The sequence below is a fragment of the Euprymna scolopes genome, chromosome 13 (genome assembly GCF_053919585.1).
Source record: "Euprymna scolopes isolate OS-2025 chromosome 13, ASM5391958v1, whole genome shotgun sequence".
NCBI classification, from domain to species: Eukaryota; Metazoa; Mollusca; class Cephalopoda; order Sepiida; family Sepiolidae; genus Euprymna; species Euprymna scolopes.
This window is the reverse complement of record NC_136494.1, coordinates 40,006,469-40,019,908: the sequence shown is the minus strand read 5'-3', so window position 1 is coordinate 40,019,908 and position 13,440 is coordinate 40,006,469.

Sequence of the window (13,440 nt, the reverse complement as noted above, 5' to 3'; positions counted from 1 at the left end):
AGCAGCAATTACCAGTTGGAGCGCCCCCCCCCAAAAAAAAAACAAAAATCAAAAGAAGAAAAAAATTACCTGCATTAGCAAGGCGCGGACGTATGACGCCAGAAGGAAAAGGAGATGTAGACAAAAGAAAGCTACATTTTAATCGGAGTGGGCCATGGTGAAAGTATGACGTCTGGGATTTCGAAATAACGACATTCAAACCTAACAAGACGTGTAAATAAAATCAGGTCCAAGTTTTAGACCCCGGGACGATGATTTAATATCTGTTTATCTGTCTGCCCCTCTCTCTCTCTTTCTCTCTGTCTCTTTCTCTATCTCTATCACTCTCTCTTTCTCTCTCTATCTCTCTTTCCCCATCTCTCTATCTCTGTATGTGTTTGTGTGTGTGTGTGTGTGTGTGTGTGTGTGTGTGTGTACGTGTGTTTGATTCTTGAATTACGTTCAGGCCTTCAAAATAACGATAACCAAATAAATTACATTTTTTTTTCTGGTATGACATAAATTTTGGTCTTTACTGTGTTTTCGTTCAGTGCCACATTTGTTTAAAATCCACCTTTGAATTTTAGTCTATTTCCAGAAACATCTCTGGCAATTTTTTCCGTATTTTGTAACTTTGGATATCAAATTTTCTTCCAAGTTACTTCATTAATAAGGGATACATCACTCCCAGTATCCAGAAGATAGTTTACTTTCCAGCCATTAATTTTGGCATAATAAATTTTCTTTTTTTACAATTCATGAACTCTTTTTTTTTTTTTTAGATCAAATGGTATTTATTATTTCAGGCTTACAGCCTTTTTCTTTTTGCATACCGTTGATTTGTGACTTTTATGTCCGCACTCATAGCATATTTTATTTTTAAAGTAACACTCTTTTCTGAAGAGATTTTTTAGATTGGAAACTCTTTTATGGGCCCTGTGTAAAAGGGAGAGACTAGTGGTAGACGCACCAGCCAAGATCCGGCAACAATGCTCCATCTTGTGACTTTACAGGGATACAGAATACCCTCAGTTATAAATAATTTTATAGCACGGTAAAGGAAACCACTTTTTTGCAGCAGCGTTGGCAATGTCTTCAATGTATTTGTTCCAATTCATGTGCCTGTGAATGTTAAGCCGATGAGTTTGGACGATGTTGATCGTTCCTTCAATTCGTCTCATGTTTAAAAAACAATAAAAACTAATATATTTAGTATTCAATCAGGTGATATTAGATAATGTGTTTTTTTTTTTGTTTTTTTACATTTTCACTCCAAACAAGGCACATTGCCACTTTGGTGTATGGGGCTACTATCAGGGTCAGCATTACTGGGGCACTATGTAGGGATTTGGGCAGCAAGATGTCGGTTTACGTTGCACTTGAACTTCTGCATGTCAGTACAGCTAGGGAAGCAGGATCCTGGAATGGAATTCCAGAGTCTAGCGGTTCTGGGGAAGAAATTACTGGAGTAGAAATATCTTTTACATCTAGGGATCTCTACTGTGTGGGGTGGGATTTAGCTGCCTGTCGGGTTTGTCGAGAGTGTCTGCGTCGTGAGGGCACAAGTGTCTGCAGTTCGTCAGAGCATTCACCATTAAAATACTTGTAGAACAAGCAGAGGGATGCAACGTTTCGTCGATGGGACAGAGGCTGAAGCTTAGATGCCAGTTCAGGGCCTATCAGATTGGCGACTCTTTTTTTGAACCTTGTCTAGGAGCGAGAGACTAGTAGCAGATGCACCAGCCCTGATGTGACAACAATACTCCATACATAGGCGAATGGTGGCCTTATAGAGATACAGTGGACACGTTGTTTAACCCTTTGTACTTTGGCAATATTTTTTCTTCAATGCTTGTATTGCCCTCTTTTAAATTCAACAGGTTTGGACCCTCTTCTGTAACATTTTGTAAAGCTATCTCGGTGTCTAGATTCATGATTGATAATATCCTAGAACGAATCTCTTTATCTTTAGCGGCTATCAAATATGATCAAATATTAAACATTTAAACATATATTCTTTGAGGTCTTTTATCCTGAATAATTACTTTTCCTGCATAAGCAATAAAATCCTCCTCATCTTGTTTCACAATATTTCGACACTTATGACGCGTTAAAATAAGCTGTCCTGCTCCCCGAAAATTCTCGATAATATATTTATCGTTTCTTTAAAAGAAATATTTTTAGGTTTCTTTGGGCGAATAATATTTATATACTTGATATTTTCTTGAGTACCAAGTTTTTGCACCAACAGAATAATGTTTTCCTCGTCAGACCACGACTGACAACTTTTAGAAAAAATATTTTCATATCTTCTAAAATATGCTGGAAAAGTCAGACAATTTGTTGGTTCATACAAAAATTCTGATAAAGAGTTTGCAATTCCCTCATGTATAAGCCGACAATCTTTATTTTCTACTTGCCTCATTAATATAGTTTGTAATAATTTATTTTGTTTTAATTATTGTTCTTGTAAATATTTCATTTGCTTTTGTTGCTTTTGCAGGGCCAACTGCCTGGTTTTTGTAAGTTCAGTTATTTGCTCCATATCAAACTTTTAAGCACAGAATAAAACAAAAAATAATTAAAAATTAATTTAAAAATAAATTCAATAAATTTGTTTAAAAAGGCACATATTATTTCGTAATTTAGAAAAACTTTAGAGAAGAAAATACAATCGACCGCCGACACACACACAAAAGTATAAAAAACATGTTCCTTTTTTGCAGTCTTATTTATCTTATTTATTTTTTCTTATTAGAAAAAAATAAATTTTAAATGGATTAGCAATCTTTCCCTTATCTCAGTGTGAAACTAAACAGACTGAATTACGTTTTTTTTTTATTTTGAAAAAAAAAATTACTTACTTTTTTGTGTGTCTTAGTTTTGTGTTGTCTTTTTGCGTCGTATTCTTTGTAAAAAATTTATTTTTCAGTTGGTTGAATTATTTTATCATTTAAGGTTTTAGATCTTATTTCAGTTCAGACTCAATGGTCTTATTTTTCCTTCGTGCGTTCTTAAATTCAGTTTCACTTCTTTTTCCTTTTGAATTCTTCTAAGAAAGACATTTTTTTTCTTTTGTCTCCAAGATATTATACGCCCATCTTTCGTTGCCAAATGATATATCTTTCTTTAGATAATCATAATACAGGACAGTTACTTAGGGTTAATGCAAAGGTTTATTTACAACGTGGAAACAAGGCGAGAGACTGTTTTTCTCGATACCTTGGAACTCTCTAATTTCTGGAGGAATATTTCTACATTGTGCGTATATTATTGTACGGAGGAGTGCTAGGTCATTCCATTATAGCATATATACAATTTCACAAGTTTAGATGAGATAAGTCAAACCTGATAAAGGAAACCGTTTTAGGTCCCAATATCAAACTTTCTTCAGCCGATATATTATCAGGTTTGAAACCGACGGTACCGATTGCTCATCTCATCTAAACTTCTGAAAATAAAGATATAAATATTACGCTTATATTTTGAAAGTTTTCGTTATAATAGAGCACTTTGCTGGAATTCTTTTTTTTTCCCAAAATATAACCAAGCGTATATATATATATATATATATATATATATATATATATATATATATATATATATATATATATATATATATCAGTACCATTTTCTGTCTGAGCGAGGAACTCACTCATCTGTTAATTTTTGCCCTACATACTTGAAACTATACGAACTAATGCATGCCGTTCGCTGTTCTTGTCTATGCTTGTAAACAAATAATTTTATTTGCCGTGTTTGATGTAACGTTATAAGAGTCTTATATTGAACAGACAGATCATCTAAAATATCATTTAATTAGTTGAGACTAACAGGAAATGTGATCAAAATTACTTGGCTATGGGAATGTATAAAAACAGATATGAAATCACATGGTTCAAAGAGAGAGGTTATAGCAAGCTGTGTCCATTTGGAAGTGAGCAAGGAGAACTTACACGTTTAGTCGACTTTACACCTCCAAGTTATGTTTATTTATCTTTGAACCAAGTGATTTTATATCTGTTTTTATACATTCCCAGAGCCAAGTAATTTAGATCACATTTTCTGTTATTCTCAACTAATTAAATGATATTTTAGATGATCTGTCTGTTCAATATAAGATTCTTATAACGTTACATCAAACACGACAAATAAAATTATTTGTTTACGAGCATAGACAAGAAGAGGGAACGGCATGCATTAGCTCGTATAGCATAATTATGCACAAAGAAGCGGTCGCATGATTTGAAAATACTTTTGTATTTTTATTTATTTATTATGATTTTGTTTACGTAAACGCCATGTTTGTCCAAATACATTATGTTAGTTATAATCTATGGCATCTGTGATGTTTGATAAGAGTGTGTTCAACCATTACTAAAACGTAGAAGAATTGCTGTTATGTATCGTTAATCATTTTGTGTCAAAAAAGGGGGGGGGAGGGAAGACGCAGTCAAAGAAATAGTCAGATAAATAGTCAAATTGTGGCCTAGTTCTGGCGATGTTATCTTGGCAGCTTTCAGAGAAAAAGAAATACCTTCTTGGCGGTAAGCAACATATTTTCTTTTATTTTTGTTTACTTGCCTCCTCACGAGGGCAGAGTTAGACACAAGGTCGATTTTTAATGTGAAGGTAAACCAGCTCCCTAAAAAGAGGCACTTTGGATAGTAACAACAAAAAAAAAATGTACCAGTCATGAAGGACTTCTCCGAAACTAAAAAAGTGTAGTGCAGCCTCAAAACACATTTTCTTTTTGTTTTGGATGATGTCATATTTTAATGCATCTTGGCATTTCTATGATAGGTCTTGTATATCGATCGGTGTGTCGCGCTTAAGTTTGAGACGTCATTTTCGTTGATGCGTCACTCTCCACACCCTCACAACATCTGAGATAACATTTTCATCGATTACATCTGAAATAAGTTTTGCGTCGGTTTGTCATCTTTACATCTGAGATAGTATTTTCGTCGGTCTGTCACGATTTAGTTTTAAGTAGACTTTTAACCCGTTTGTCACGCTGCAGTTTGAGATGGGATTTTCGTTCGTATGTAACGATTAAAATTGAACTAGCATTTTAGTGTTTTACCGCGTCGTCGTTAAATTTGCGATAACATTTTCGTTGCTATTTTTCGTGTTCGTTGCCATTTCACACAATTAAAATTGAAACTATATTTCTTATTAACTAGAGGGACCTGTGGAAATTCCACATCGGTATATTTCATATGTAATAGGTTACTACTGGTCATTCTTGGAACGTTCAGCATGAATGGAGAGCCCGCAATATTATTCTAGCCTTTTTGTTAGTATTTGTTTAAGTAATCTGCTTAATGTAGTGTCAGAATATATCTGCTTATTACGGTTTATCTCAAATATCCTTATCGAAGTATGTGACATATTTTCATTGTATGGATGCATGGTACTAACAGAAACCCCACGATACCATTATATTATCTTTAGAGATACTACTCTTGGGTCCTAGCCTGAAGACCAAGAAGGTGTATTTTAGTTCCACGTACGACCCTAAGACATCATAAGTTTTTTATTAATTTTTTTTTTTACACTGCGTCTTCGGTGATAAGGACATCCTATTATTAAAAAAGGAGGACAGTAGGTGATAACATACTACGAACATTAAATTAGCGTCTCTATATATACTAATTTAATGCTCGTAGTATTGTTATCACCTTCTGCCCTCCTTTTTAATAAATAGGATCCCCCGATCGAATAATTTATAATCTGGAAACAGTGAAACACGTACGTACGAAAATATGTTAAAGGTACTACGGTATTAATATATAAATTCTGTCATGCTTAAATTTTGAACTAGTTTCTTTTTACCGTGAAGTGTGCAGATTGAATGAACCCACTTTAAGAATGGATGCTTCCTGTTTCCGATTCATTTAGCTCGTTTCACAATGTGTTAATATCTGATTGAAATATTATTTGCGTTAACAATACTTATCCAGTTATTTAACACAACTATTGATGCGCATAAAGTATACATGTTAACCATTTTTTGTATGATATTTTATAAAATAAAATCTACATACCTGGTCTAACTTGTTCTTGAAACACATGCTTTCAAGTTGAGCTGACTTCCGAAAATGCTTGTAACGACTAATAATGAAAGTAAAACGTATTCATTGATGTCCCCGACTTTCACAAAAACTATTATAAATAGTAAAATAAACATTTTTCATAATTTATGACAACTTTTCTACGAGAGGCGTTCCAAAAGTAATGCTCCTATATTTTATTGCGCCTGTATTGATCAGAAGGAATTGCAAACTGCATTGTTATGATGATTGAACTTATGCATTCCTGACCTGAAAGTTTCATGTCTGTTACCATTATTGACGGTATGGAACTCCAAAAAACATCTCCTAGCAAAAGTGCCTTGAGAATGGTAGTGACTATGTAGAAAAATAAATTTTGGAACACAAAATGTCGCTTGTTCTAATGATATGATTCCCATCTTCGTAGTTCTTCAAGTTTTTGGTTAAGAATACGAGGCTTTAATTTTGGAAGGACTCTCGCATTTGTTGTTTGGGAACAACAGTATTCATGAAAGAGTTTAGGCTTTGTTTTGATTTAAACTAATAATATCTTGTGTTAGACAAAAGCTATCTCATGCGAAAGAAGCTTCATTCTTAATGCATCAACTAGTATTCAATCAAGTCTTCTTTTTTAACTACGGATACGTTTTTTTCATTAGCCAATCGCTGAATCATTATGAAAAATAATATGTATGATTGTTAAGAGTTAAATTGTGTCCTGATTTATATTGCCAACTAAAATAGGGATCAAAGTCACTTCATATCACCAACCATATCCTCAGATTGATTTTGACCTTGATAAGTGGTGACCATTAAAAACAATGTAAAAAGATTATTATTATTATCATTATTATTATTATTATTATTATTATTATTATTATTATTATTATTATAAGTAGTAGTAGTAGTAGTAGTAGTAGTAGTAGTAAAAATTGTTAAGTAACGTTGAGCCTGGTCAGTGATTATGTAGGAATGCCAGGCGCTGTATGTAGGAGCACGTCAACACTTCTCTGCGCGAATTTCAAAAACCTGACGTCATCATCTCTCCTGACCGGCATAAACTTACGATTGAGGACCACTTGTGAATTTGATATTCCCTTGACACTTTCTCCTTCGGAGAAAAACCGACCCAACCACCTAGGGTTAATGCCGCTGGCACACATTAAGTGTGTTTCTGTGAAATCCTATCGAGTAGTCTTACAAACATTATATATTATAGATTATTTAAATCATTGCACTGGGATGGACGATTGGAAAGAAATAAACTCATGAATGGATGAAGAAAAGCTAGATCTTTAGCAAGTTGCGTACATGTTTTTCGTCAAGCAATGTAAGATAATTGTCGAATTATTATGAAAAATACTAAACACAGCCGTTAAAAGTTTAATCACGTCCTCATTCATATTGTCAACTAAAGTTGGGTTTGCACGTACTTAGATGTGTGCCTTATTTAAACATAAATATCTGCGTCAATTGGCAAGTAAGGGTCAGAGTTCAAGTACCTCTTTAGGGCGAGAATATTTATAATTCACTTTTGCTATTAACTTATTTTTGTCGATAGGTAGTGAACACTGTGTTTACTTTCAACATCACCGTAATTCTTGCTTCCTTTTTTTGCCCTCAAATGTCATGGGCGATGTTTCTGACAAAGGGGGAAGAATTACTGTTTTCTGGGTAGGAATGCATATATCACTCACTTATCGTTGGTTGGTTTTTGACCTTGTAGTATTTTTTAGTTCCTTGTATTAAGTGACTTCATGCCGTTTTTAGGAGTGATTTCTATTAAAAAAGTAAACGTAAACCCAGTTTAAAATTCAAGAAACATTTGCTGTTAGAACTGATATGAAATTAAAAAAAGACCACAAAACTCCATAGCAGACTGACAAATAGAAATGTTAAAACTGCTAATGAATAACCATTTCTCTGTGTGGTTCCTTTTGTTTTTGAACGCCATTCAGTCTGAATGATTATACATTGTTAGCAACTGTACAACAAATGCCTTAATGAATCATACTTTCTGGGCTGTTGGAAAACTGCTTCTGTGGTACCAATATTCAAGAATTCTGGCGAAAGAACTGACCCATCAAATTATCGCCCCATTAGCCTCCTCCCACTTTTCGCCAAAATATTTGAGACCATAATTAACCATGTTCTAGTTCGGCACCTTACAGATGCTAAACTTCTGACTGACAAACAATATGGATTTAGACAAGCCCGTTCCACAGCTGACATTCTCACTGTAATCTCTGAACGTATATACCATTCACTGGACAAAGCGGGAGAGGGCAGAGCGGTAGCTCTAGATATGTCTAAGGCTTTTGACAGGGTGTGGCACAAGGGTCTCCTCAGGAAAATTAAATCATACGGTATCACTGGTAGAATACTTAGATAAATTAAATCCTTCTTAGATAAGAGAAAAATCCAGGTTGTCCTCGACGGCCGAACATCTAAACAGTGTGAGTGCCTCAGGGGTCTTATCTTGGGCCTCTATTGTTCCTGATATTTATTAATGACCTCCCCGACAAAACTGTCTCTGACATGGGTATATATGCTGATGACACTACACTCTATAACAGGCATGACAGGAAAACAAATGAACACATATCTAAAGAAATGGCAAAAACACTAGAGGATGACCTCCAATCTGTAGTGGAATGGGGACATAAATGGATGGTCACATTCAATGCTGCCAAGACTAAACTGGTTTCCTTCAATAACTACAAGAAACCTTCTCTGCCACCAATAGTAATGGCCAGTGACTCCCTGTCTGAGAGTACATCTTTCAAACTGCTTGGCCTAACGTTCACAGGAAACATGAGCTGGAACAATTATATTGAAAACATTGCCAGGGCCGCTGCGAAAAAGGTAGGCTCTCTCTACCGTGCTAGAAGACTACTGACACCTGAAAGTATCCTGTATCTCTATAAGGCCACCGTTCGCCCATGTATGGAGTATTGTTGTCACATCTGGGCTGGTGCGTCTACTACTAGTCTCTCGCTCCTAGACAAGGTTAAAAAAAGAGTCGCCAATCTGATAGGCCCTGAACTGGCATCTAAGCTTCAGCCTCTGTCCCATCGACGAAACGTTGCATCCCTCTGCTTGTTCTACAAGTATTTTAATGGTGAATGCTCTGACGAACTGCAGACACTTGTTCCCCCACGACGCAGACACTCTCGACAAACCCGACAGGCAGCTAAATCCCACCCCACACAGTAGAGATCCCTAGATGTAAAAGATCTTTCTACTCCAGTAATTTCTTCCCCAGAACCGCTAGACTCTGGAATTCCATTCCAGGATCCTGCTTCCCTAGCTGTACTGACATGCAGAAGTTCAAGTGCAACGTAAATCGACATTTTGCTGCCCAAATCCCTACATAGTGCCCCAGTAGTTGCTGACCCTGATTGTAGTCCCATACACCAAAGTGGCAATGTGCCTTGTTTGGGGTGAAAATGTAATAAAAAACAAACAAAAAAAAACAACAAAAAAAAAAACAAAAAAACACATTATCTAATATCACCTGATTGAATACTAAATATATTAGTTTTTATTGTTTTTTAAACATGAGACAAATTGAAGGAACGATCAACATCGTTCAAACTCATCGGCTTAACATTCACAGGCAACATGAATTGGAACAAATACATTGAAGACATTGCCAACGCTGCTGCAAAAAAGTGGTTTCCTTTACCGTGCTATAAAATTATTTATAACTGAGGGTATCCTGTATCCCTGTAAAGTCACAAGATGGAGCATTGTTGCCGGATCTTGGCTGGTGCGTCTACCACTAGTCTCTCCCTTTTACACAGGGCCCATAAAAGAGTTTCCAATCTAATAGGTGCAGGAATATTAATCCTCTCATCGCCGCAATCTTGCATCCCTTTAATGAAATGTGCTTTCACGAACTCTTTGCACATGTACCGCATCGACAAACATGGCCCGATAAACTCGTTTCACAGCAAAGTGACACCCCTTCCATGTAGAAGTTTTTAGATGCTGTTAAGTCTTCTAATAGTTTCTTTCCTCGGACTGCTAGATCTTGGAATTCCCTACTTGGTTCCTGCTTCCCCGATTGTATAACATGCAAAATGTAATGTGAACAATCATCTCGCTCATCATTTCCTAACATAGTCCCTTGTAGATATGATCCAAAACAGTAGCTCCTTACGTCCAAGTGGCAATATGCCTTGTTTGAGATGAACAAGTTAAAAAAAAAATGGCAGATGTAGCTTTCAAGAAGTACCTAATATGAGTGGAATAATTATATATTTGGCAATATGTACGCGCTTTTATTAAAGTACGGTGAGACATGACAAACGAGAACATATTTTTGATCGTATAAAACCGATGCGCCTTGAGATTCAAAATTATTGCTTCATGCAGCTAACAAAAAAAACAAAACAAGATAAACGAAGGTTACTACGCGAGGTCCGAGAGTTAAAGGAGACACATAGACTAACGTAGCGTCATAATTAGCCGTGATGACCTCATCTTTCTAGTAAAACAACACATTAATAAAAATGGCAGCACTGGCCCTTTTAGACCTCCCCTGCCCCCAACTTACAAGTGTTTACTGAGGGCATAAATTATTTCCATCTAATTTGTATTCATTGAGGGATTTTTCGCACGTATTGCCTTCCACATCGTATTTTCTGTATATTGGCAATTTTTCTTTCGCTTGAGTTGATAAAGAGCTGAAAACTCTCTGAAGTACAGTACACTGTTTAACGGATGACGTATGAATTTTCCCTCGGCCCAAAGTCACCAGTGTCTAGGACATTTTGAGACAGTTTATTTGGTTTTCTAAGGAATGGTTCTATGCAGTTGTAGCAGGTTCTCTCTCCCAATCTTTCCTTTTCGCCTTTTGAGAAGGAATTACATTATTGCTAATCGCTTGAGGACCCCCATCGAGGAATGCTGCTCAGGCATTTTTTTTTTTTGCAGACCAAGCTATTCTTTTTTACGTCGTTGGCTTTTCAAATCCTATTTCTCAACCTATTGTCACACCTTTCTGTCGTGGGGGGAGGGGGATAAACATAGGAAAGGAGTTAGGCATGAAATCATGTGCAAATCTGACGTTTCAACAAGAAAAAACTTCTAATATTGATTTGGATCTTATCACAAAAGAAGGGAACTTAAAGAGGTATATAAATACATGGAATTTTATTTGTATATAAATACATGGAATTTTATTTGTATATAAATATATGGAATTTTACTTGTATATAAATACATTGAATTTTATTTGTATATATATACATGGAATTTTATTTGTATATAAATACATGGAATTTTATTTGTATATAAATACATGGAAATTTATTTTTGTATATAAATACATGGAAATTTTATTTGTATATAAATATATGAAATTTTACTTGTATATAAATACATTGAATTTTATTTGTATATATATACATGGAATTTTATTTGTATATAAATACATGGAATTTTATTTGTATATAAATACATGGAAATTTTATTTGTATATAAATACATGGAAATTTTATTTGTATATAAATACATGGAATTTTATTTGTATATAAATACATTGAATTTTATTTGTATATATATACATGGAATTTTATTTGTATATAAATACATGGAATTTTATTTGTATATAAATACATGGAAATTTTATTTGTATATAAATACATGGAAATTTTATTTGTATATAAATACATGGAATTTTATTTGTATATAAATACATGGAATTTTATTTGTATATAAATATATTGAATTTTATTTGTATATAAATACATGGCATTTTATTTGTATATAAATACATGGAATTTTATTTGTATATAAATACATGGAATTTTATTTGTATATAAATACATGGAATTTTATTTTTATATAAATACATTGAATTTTATTTGTATAAAAATATATGGAATTTTATTTGTATATAAATAAAGTGAATTTTATTTGTATATAAATACATGGCATTTTATTTGTATATAAATACATGGAATTTTATTTGTATATAAATATATGGAATTTTATTTGTATATAAATACATGGAATTTTATTTGTATATGAATACATTGAATTTTATTTGTATATAAATATATGGAATTTTATTTGTATATAAATACATGGAAATTTTATTTGTATATAAATACATGGAATTTTATTTGTATATAAATACATGGAATTTTATTTGTATATAAATACATGGAATCTTATTTGTATATAAATATATGGAATTTTATTTGTATATAAATACATGGAAATTTTATTTTATATAAATACATGGAATTTTATTTGTATATAAATACATGGAATTTTATCTGTATATAAATGCATGGAATTTTATTTGTATAAATATATGGAATTTTATTTGTATATAAATACATGGAATTTTATTTGTATATAAATACATGGAATTTTATTTGTATGTAAATATATGGAATTTTATTTGTATATAAATACATGGAATTTTATTTGTATATAAATATATGGAATTTTACTTGTATATAAATACATTGAATTTTATTTGTATATATATACATGGAATTTTATTTGTATATAAATACATGGAATTTTATTTGTATATAAATACATGGAATTTTATTTGTATATAAATACATGGCATTTTATTTGTATATAAATACATGGAATTTTATTTGTATATAAATATATTGAATTTTATTTGTATATAAATACATGGAATTTTATTTGTATATAAATATATTGAATTTTATTTGTATATAAATACATGGAATTTTATTTGTATATAAATACATGGAATTTTATTTGTATATAAATACATGGAATTTTATTTGTATATAAATATATTGAATTTTATTTGTATATAAATACATGGAAATTTTATTTGTATATAAATACATGGAAATTTTATTTGTATATAAATACATGGAATTTTATTTGTATATAAATACATGGAATTTTATTTGTATATAAATATATGGAATTATATTTGTATATAAATACATGGAATTTTATTTGTATATAAATACATGGAATTTTATTTGTATATAAATATATTGAATTTTATTTGTATATAAATACATGGCATTTTATTTGTATATAAATACATGGAATTTTATTTGTATATAAATACATGGAATTTTATTTGTATATAAATACATGGGATTTTATTTTTATATAAATACATTGAATTTTATTTGTATAAAAATATATGGAATTTTATTTGTATATAAATACAGTGAATTTTATTTGTATATAAATACATGGCATTTTATTTGTATATAAATACATGGAATTTTATTTGTATATAAATATATGGAATTTATTTGTATATAAATACATGGAATTTTATTTGTATATAAATACATGGCATTTTATTTGTATATAAATATATGGAATTTTATTTGTATATAAATATATGGAATTATATTTGTATATAAATACATGGAATTTT